Here is a 9,397-nt window from a genome sequence, read left to right on the forward strand (position 1 = left end):
GGGACGAGCTGGACTGGTTTTGGGATGCGGTAGGGGGAGGGGAGATTTTGAAACTTGTGAAATCCACATTGATACCATTGGGCTGCAGGGTTCCCAAGCGGAATATGAGTTGCTGTTCCTGCAACCTTCGGGTGGCATCGTTGTGGCACTGCAGGAGGCCCAGGATGGACATGTCGTCTGAGGAATGCGAGGGGGCGTTGAAATGGTTCGCGACTGGGAGGTGCAGTTGTTTATTGCGAACCGAGCGTAGGTGTTCTGCAAAGCGGTCCCCGAGTCTCTGCTTGGTTTCCCCAATGTAGAGGAAGCCACACCGGGTACAGCGGATGCAGTATACCACATTGGCAGATGTGCAGGTGAACATCTGCTTGATGTGGAAAGTCTTCTTGGGGCCTGGGATGGGGGTGAGGGAGGAGGTATGGGGGCAGGTGTAGCACTTCCTGCGGTTGCAGGGAAAGGTGCCGAGTGTGGAGCAGACAAGGGAGTCACGGAGAGAGTTGTCCTTCCGGAAAGCAGATAAGGGTGGGGACGGAAAGATGCCTTTGGTGGTGGGGTCGGATTGCAGATGGCAGAAGTGTCGGAGGATGATGCGTTGGATCCGGAGGTTGGTGGGGTGGTACGTGAGGATGAGGGGGATTCTTTTTTGGTTCTTATTGCGTGGACGGGGTGTGAGGGATGAGGTGCGGGAGATGTGGGAGACACGGTTGAGGGCGTTCTCGACCACCGAGGAGGGGAAGTTACGGTCCTTGAAAAACGAGGAAGTCTGTTTTCAAAGTTTGGATTGCTCTTTCTGCCAGACCATTGGATCGTAGATGGTGTGAAGTTGTCCTTAAATGACGAATACCGTTCCAATGTTTGCCAAATGAACTCTATGCACATCCAGCCACTTTGAGTGGGCATCCACAATGACCAAGAACATTCAGCCTATGAAAGGACTGGCATAGTTGACAAGTAACTGACTCCAGGATTTACCTAGCTATTCCCACGAATGTGGGACAGGTGCTGGTGGTAACTTTTGTCCTTGTTGGCAGTCTGGGCACTGCTCACCAATGTGGCTCGATCTGCATCCAATCCTGGCCACTAGACATAACTGTCTGACAACATCTTCATTTTGGAAACCCCTGGATGATCCGAGTGGAGTTCAGCCAGTATCTGACCTTTGCTCAGGACAATCATTGGTCTCCATTCTAATATACAGTCCTCTATAGTGATCTGGTCTCTCCGGGTCCAAAAACGTTTCAATTCTGGTTGGGATGGCTCTTTGGTTGCCCCCATCACCACCAGCTATTTCAGTTTTCCAGGACCAGATGTTTCTGTGTCCAAACTCTAGTTTTGTTAGCTGTGACTGGAAATGTGTTCAGAAAATTTAAAACCATTACAGAATGATCCAGTGGCAGTATCACCGGTGGTGTGTCTGCCAGTGGGAGGCAGCTCAATGCACCCACGTTTGCTACTTGGCTTCCCGGACAGTATTCCAACTTGTAATTATACGCACCTAGTATGAGAGACCACCGCTGAATTCGACCTGAAGCTATGGGTGGAACTGCCTTGTCCTCTTTAAGTTGACCTATCAGGTGTTTGTGGTCCATTATTATGGCAAATTTACATCTGTAAAGGTACTGGTGGAACTTCCTGACTCCAAATATGACTGCCAACCTTTCATTCTTTATCTGGTCGTAAATTACGCTCTGTGTTAGCCAAAGCCCTGGGTGCATATGTTATTGGGCGGTCCTCTCCATTGGGCCACCTATGAACTAATGCTACCTCGAAGCAGTACAGAGTGGCATCACATGTCAATGCTAGGTCTTGTGTGGGATCCTAGTGTGCCAACATCTTAGAGGATGATAGCTGTTTCTTCACTTCCCTGAAAGCTATGCTTGACCATTTCAAAGGCTGACCTTTTTTAAGAGTTGATGCAAAGGTGCCAGGATGGAGGCCAGGTTATGTATGAACTTTCTGTAATAATTCACCAGCCCAAAGTAGGACCTATGCTCCAGTACAGACATGGTAGCCGGGGCACCCTTGATCACCCTCACTTTATCTTGCAAAGGATATAAACTGAGCTTGTTGATTCTGTAACCCAAGTAGATCAATTGGGGTGCTTGGAACACATATTTTCCCCCTCTAAGGCTTATACCCATCTGGGAGAAATGTCTAAGCACTATGTACAAGTTCTCTAAGTGCTCCTTATTGACTTTCACCGTTATTAGCATATCATCTAGATCAATGGTGACCTGGGGTAGACCTTGTAAAATGTTCTCCATCATCCGCTGAGAAATTGTGCAGGCTGATGATACCCCAAATTTCAGTCTTGTATGTTGGCACAAACTCTGAAGAGTATTAATTATAACAAACTTCTGGAAATCCTCATCTAATCACAACCTTAAGTCTGCATGGCTCATGTCCAGCTTAGTGAAGGACAGCCTCCCTGACAGCTTTGCATATAAATCCTCTATGTGAGAGTTTAGACATCTATCCAGCTGCAAAAAGCAGTTTGCCATTTGTTTAAAATCCCCACAAATGCGAACCGACCCATCAGGCTTCACAGTATGACCAATGCTGCCCATTCTCTGCAAACTGGACTGGTTTAATGATTCCTTCGCTTTTCAGCCTCCTGATTTTATAGAATCATAGAATCCCTACAATGTGGAAACGGCCCGTCAGTCCAACAAGTCCACACCGACCCTCAGAGCATCTCGCCCAGATCCATCCCCCTAAAACCCACCTAATCTACACATCCCTGAACACTACGGGCAATTTAGCATGGCCAATTCACCTAGCCTGCACATCTTTGGACTGTGGGAGGAAACCGTTCACCCGAAGGAAACCTACGCAGACACGGGGAGAATATGCAAACTTCACACAGACAGTCACCCGAGGGTGGAATCGAACCGAGATCCTGGGGCTGTGAGGCAACAGTGCTAACGACTGAGCCACCGTGTCTCTACTGCCTCTACTTTTGCCCATAAGGTAAAGGCATTGTGGAATTGCTTCCTGGTCAACGTGCAAGTGGCCTTGGTTCCTTTGATAGTCCCTAGACTTTCATGATATACGTCTGGGCATTTAATTAACACTTCACTCAGGCAGCATTTTCTAATCGAAAAATGTTGAGCCAATCTAGGTGAATCTCTCTCAAGCAATTTTTCCCCATCAAGCTTGGGCCTGAGCCTTTTACTACAGTCAGAGTTAACTGAACCAGTTGTTTCTCCTAAGAGAGTTGTACCCTTGATCTGTAAAGGTTCCCTGGTACAGGTTCTCAGTCCAGCTGAGGTCTTGTGCAAACTTAAAGGTTGGAGTCCAGAGTGAATTTTGTTAAAGACCGGCTCTGTGATCACTGAAATGGTGGTGCCGGTATCAACCTCCATTTGAACAGGGTGACCATTTAACCAGACATTTATTCTGTTTGGTTCTGATTTGGATGTTGCTAAGCAATTTAGCTGCTCCAAACCAAGACTTTCCAAGGTGTCCACTTTATTGGATAATGGCCTTGGTTTCTCTTACTCAATTCCAGCCTAGTGGAACTTTTTTGCTGTCTCTAGTCCGCATACTAGCAACAATCACAAATGGTCTGCCAGCCTGGATCCTGAAGAAAATGTTAACCATTTGGCTGAGACTTGGCTTTGTTTTGGGGTTTTGTTATGGGCTGACTTAGAGTCCCTGTGTTCACAAATGTCCTGAGTGAAGCTATGCAATTGCCTTCACTCAAGTGGTGTTCCCCAAGTTCAGTCAGACAGATGAGGGTGCCCACTTTCATTGGAATACCCTGCAACTCATATGCTCCACTTGTTGCATTTTCCAATGACAAAGCCAGTTGTAGTGCCTGTTTGAAGTCCAGTTGGGTTTTTGCAAGTAGGCGCTTTTGCAAGGTCTCATCATTAATCCCACATACCAAATGGTCTCTCAATATCTCAGTAAAGGTTAAATCAAAGTCACATACCTCTGCTGGTTGCCTTAACCTAGTCAAAATCTCGTTGGTTCTCAAGTTACCAAGTAAAACCGATAGTGTCTCAGAATTAGAGGAGGCTTGGGCTTGTAATATTCCTTAAATAAACCTGTCAACTCATAGAATCCCTACAGTGTGGAAACAGGTCCTTCAGCCCAACAAGTCCACACGGACCCTCAGAGCATCCCACTCAGACCCATCTCCCTATAACCCAACCAATCTATACATCCCTGAACACTACAGGCAATTTAGCATGCCCAATCCACCTAGCCTGCACATCTTTGCATTGTGGGAGCAAACTGGAGCACCCTAAGGAAACCTGCACAGGTACAGGGAGAACATGCAAACTCCACACAGACAGTTGCCCCAGGGTGAAATTGAACCCGGGTTTCTGGCACTGAGTGCTAACCACTGAGGCACTATGCCATCCCTTGAAAGATTTTAGTTTTTGATGCCTTATGGAAAGTTAGGCTCTTAATAATTAAAAATGCTGTGGGTTCAGAAGCTGTCAGAAAAATTAATCATTGCTTTTCATCTGTCTCAATGGCATTTTCCCAGGGAAAAAAAAAACAATTTTTCCACATACTGGGCCCAGTCTTCGATGACAGCATCGAATAAGTCAAGCTTCCCAGATAACGGCATGATGCTAGAAATGTTTACCACTACTCAAAGACGACTGTTGAAAGTGAATTTTTTCAGCAGTGTGCTTTTCTCTCTTTGCCACTAAAATAACTCCACAGAAACCGGTATCCAGTCACCAAGTCACCCTTTATATACACATGGAGAGGCCTTGACACTGATCTAGCTCTTTCAGAGCCAGCTCTCAGTGAGCAGGATGTCTGACACTTCTGTTTACATCTGTCAGACAGGACTCCATGATTGGGCCAGATTAACAGCTCCAATCAGGGAACTCGTATTCTGAGGTTCACCTGGCTGATTTTGATACAATCACTGCATTCAGGAGCAACTGGAGAGAACTCTTGTGGCTACCTCTCATTAAGATGCCTGGGTTCAAGACCCACTTGCTCCAGAGGTACATCTCTGAACAGATTGCTTAGAAAATAACTACAGCGATAATGCAGTGAATAAAAAATAGCCGTGTTGTAGACATCTCAGAAACCACTGGAGAAGATGAGGAGTAAGAAGAGGAGCCCGATGAAGGAGATCAAGGGGACCACGTGACATTTCCAATTGGATGGCTGCACTTGGGAGAGACATTTGCCACAATCTAATTGAAGAACACTTTAGAGAGATGTTCTTCTTTAGGGGACTCCATAGCACTGTTGGCACATGCTAAACCTTGTGTGACTAAGAATCTATTGCAAAAATCTATAATCTGTGATGATACTGTGACTTTAAGAGAAGTCATGCCACTCTCTCAACACTTTAACAAGAAAAGATCAATGTAAACAAGCACAATTCCACTAATATCCAGTTAGCATAATCTCTTGACAGCTTGAAGAGAAACAAGAAGATGCAATTAACACTACAAAAAAATTTTAATATCCTGGTGCTTAACCTATCAGTGCTGTGGCCATTTTTGTACTTCTGTGCAGTGATAGCAGACAGTGAGGTGAATGGCTGTGGAGAATCTGAAGAGAGTAATGAAAATTTTTTTCTGCAATTTCCTTCAGCCTATGGACTGTGATGGCTCCACATCAGACTATAATAGTTTTCATTCTTTCATGGGGTGTGACATCATTGCCAAAGTAAGCATTTTTTGTCCAAGCCCAGTTGCCTTTGAGAAGGTGGTTGTGAGAATTCTGGAGCCACATTTAAAATACAGTGGTGCAAGTATCTACCTGGAATGGGAAGATGAGAAGAGCTTCCTTGCTTCTTCGGATCTGCACTTATAGAAGGAAATTACTCTGCAGCATGTTGCTTCTTGCTTTTCCCCATTTCTCCCTTAATACTTCCTCTTTCTTCTTTTGCCGAAAGGCAGGTCTGACCCGCAATGCAATGATCTCCAGCATTGGTATGGCAATGGAGGTAAGTCACAAATCCACTCCAGGTGGAATGAGGATGGTAAGGGTAAAGTCACCAGAGTCCTACTGGATCATAGGAGAGAAACGACAGGTGGTAGTTTAACCTGAGGGTCATCATGCCTCATTGCAAGGGGAAGAGGTTGAGAAAGAGTCCTTCATGGTAACCTCAGTCAATGTAGGATCTCCACCCATGCTGTTAGCGTTATTTTGCATTGCAAACCAGCCGTCCAGCTAACTGAGCTACCAGCTCCGAACTAGTCTGAGTTGCTGTTGTTTCTATGCATGTTTTAGCCTGGAGCAATGAATAATGATGGTGGAGGCTCTATTTTCTTTCCATCACACAGCAGACCAGGAATCTCCCACTTTTACTGATTGCCATTGGTGTATATTGGAAGGATTAACAAGTTGGTACTCAATCTAGTCTGTGTTATGAGTGCATTTCCTTGGCCATTTAAGGTTTGGAATGGAACTTGAACCCAGAGAATCTGGCTCAGAGACAGGAATACTACTCACTGTACTGTAGGACCTCCTCAAACCCCCACTCACTCATTCTTTTTGAATTGTCCATGGATTATGTGCATCTTTCTCAACCTCTCGATCTACATTTTATAGGACACTAATCATTGGTGTTGCTGTCTCTTCTGGGTAGAATGCTTGATGGTACGATAGTGTCAGTTATAGTGATTGCTATGTACTAATTATCTTTGGAAGAAATTATAGGAAGGAATCAGGATGGCTGCCAATGGTCAAGACAAAGAAAGTCAAGATCCTAAAACATACCACACATTTTCTGAGCAAAGTTAGTCCATGCCATAAGGATTAGCAAATAAGCCAGTGTAGGAAGAACACTATTAAATCAAGGAGATCTCCTGGGTGGCAGCAGGTCTCCAACCTTATACTCATCAATGTTCTCTCCAGGTTCAAACTTCAAGTTGCATCATTATGAGATGAATATTTGAACTATGTGGCTAGCCTACTTGCTTGTATGTGGTTATGTCGGACTTGGATGGTGGACTGAACACATCTGTAAATTTAATTGTAAGTATCCGAGCACTTCAAATTTGCACAAAGAACCTCCGTCCCCACCACACTACCAAGCTGTTTCAAATTAGGTCTCTATGTTAATTTTGCTGGCAGCATTCTGTTAATTGAACATCAAGCTTTGTGTAGGAAGTGCAAAGTTTCTCAATAGAGTTGTGATTTTACAGTTTCAGTTGTATAAAAGACGTTGTTGAAAACCGTTGTTTCTCTCTGGGCACTGTAAAAGAATATTTCAACTGAAACAATGCCTTCAATAGATATGAAGGAATCATCATCTGGAATTTCCAAAGGTAGGACTTCTGGAGAAATACTGTAGATGGGGAAATAAACATTCACACATTCTCTAGGGGTTCTTCAAAGCTCCCACTGCTAAATGAATGTTGTAAAGTTATTGTCAGTGATATTCATGAAATAGAGACACCTCCCTGTCTTACCTTCAAACTCTTGTATCACTATGTTGGACTAGTAGGGAGATTAATATTTCATGATTAGGTTAATTTACTTGTAATCATACAATCAAAGTGTAGTAGCGATAAACCTAATGTTATTTAATTGTAACCTATGTAGAGCCCCAGATGGACAGAGGAAGCGCTTCAGTGATACCCTCAAGGCCTCAGTGGCGAAGTATGGCATTCCCACAGACACCTGGGAATCAGTGGCCCAAGATAGTCAAAAGTGAGGGAGGAGCATCTGGGAAGGTGTTGAGCACCTTGAGACATGCCTTCAGGAAAAAATGGAAGCCAGGTGAAAACAGCGAAAGAAGCGCGCTGCCACACCAATGCCCCACCCACCCCTTTCTTTGACCACCACCTGCCCCAAGTGGAACAGAGCCTATGGTAGCCGCTTTGGAGCGTATAGCCACCTACGGACTCACCCTGAGAACGGAAGAGAGTCATTCTCATCTGCGAGTGACTGCCAATGATAATGATGATGATGTAGATTTTAGTACTTCAGCAGCATGTGACTCTGCTTAGCCTCATATGACAATGAAATGCATCATGGGATTTCACGGAGCTACATTGCAGGATCTTTCAACTTTCATCCTCCAATGTTGAACATGATCATATCTCAGCTTGTTGAATTCTTATCAAAATATCTGGTGTTATCAATAAAAAAATGTTAAAAGGGATTTATTGTGGGAGGAGAGGAAGGAAAGAATTAAACAGTTGTGTTCGACATTAACTTTGTTTTAATTTGTAATGTTTTAGAACATGAACAATTCCATTTGGCTGAATGTAATTTAGTATTTTTGTATCTTTTTATTAGTTAACCTTATACAACATGTGTTTAGGTTTGTAACTCTATGGTACTTTAGACTTCTATCACACAAGATTATTTAGTGACTAAATAAACAAGGATATTTCTCTACCACACCTTTTATGCACTGTTTACTATGAACTTTTATTATATACACACTCTGTATAACAGAAATACAACCCCCTTTGCAATCTTTTATGTTAGTATTCTGTGATCTTCTGTATTAGCTCCATATAGTTTTAAGTTTATAAGCAATGTTTCCACTATATCCTATTTTATAAGTGAAGAAACTGGTTCCAGGCATCCACAACTATCTCACCTCACAGAAATGCAGGGATAAGGGAGTGGGTCTGGGTGTGATAGTCTTTGCAGGGGCAGTGTGGACTCGATGAGGCAAACAGTTTGCTTCCACACTGTAGGGATTCTATGAACAAATTGGCAAGGAAAATATTATAAATACCCTCTTAGAAAAATAAAGAGGAGATCATTAATACCTTATCGAACAAATCAGGAGATAGTGGGAGGTGACACCCATCACCTTCAAAAGTCAACCACAGATTGATCATGCCTCTTTTAAATGGATTAGAAATGAGCGTTGCCTCAATGAGGCCCAGCAGAATTAAAGATGTTGTACATTTTGCTCTGGCTAAGTAAGAGTTAATAAGCAGATTTCATGGGCCACGGCTCACATATCAAGCTTGAAATGGAAATAAGAGAGTCTTCTCTCCAGTTGGAAGCAGAGGACACCAGAGGTGTTGGAGAGAGACCAGAGATTGAGTGTTGACTGCATGTCCTAAACCAAACCGGAAAGCAGAAACCAGAATTAAATCTGCAAAGTCATCGTCCTGTTTGATATGTCTGTACTTATGTAATGTTGTCTGAGTCATCTCACTACATCACCTCCCGTTGCCTTAATGGGTAAATTTCCAAAGAAACAATCCGATGTTTGGTTTTGAGGTTAAATTGTGACTTAAACCTAACAACTGTGCCAGAGTCTCAGATTATGTCAGAAGGATAGCCAACGGAAAACTTCATCATACCTCCAGCTGTGATTTTGAAAAAAACTAAATGTCTGGTGGCAAGGGACGAAGTGGTGATTGTGTGTACAAATTATTCCTTTACCAGTATTAATATAACAATTTGAATGAATTCTTATTCCTCTTTAATCATTATT

General features: G+C 43.5%; 1 long non-coding RNA gene across 1 annotated transcript in view; it reads left to right on the forward strand.

Moving 5' to 3' along the window:
- LOC125481607 overlaps positions 1-8,337 on the forward strand; it is a 12,807-nt gene extending 4,470 nt beyond the window's left edge. Inside the window, exon 2 of the long non-coding RNA XR_007261408.1 lies at positions 7,534-8,337. This is a non-coding gene — a long non-coding RNA (uncharacterized LOC125481607). The remainder of the gene's footprint in view (positions 1-7,533) is intronic.
- Positions 8,338-9,397: the final 1,060 nt, after the last annotated feature.

The sequence above is a fragment of the Rhincodon typus genome, unplaced genomic scaffold (assembly GCF_021869965.1).
Source record: "Rhincodon typus isolate 14 unplaced genomic scaffold, sRhiTyp1.1 hic_rhity00002756, whole genome shotgun sequence".
Lineage (NCBI taxonomy): Eukaryota > Metazoa > Chordata > Chondrichthyes > Orectolobiformes > Rhincodontidae > Rhincodon > Rhincodon typus.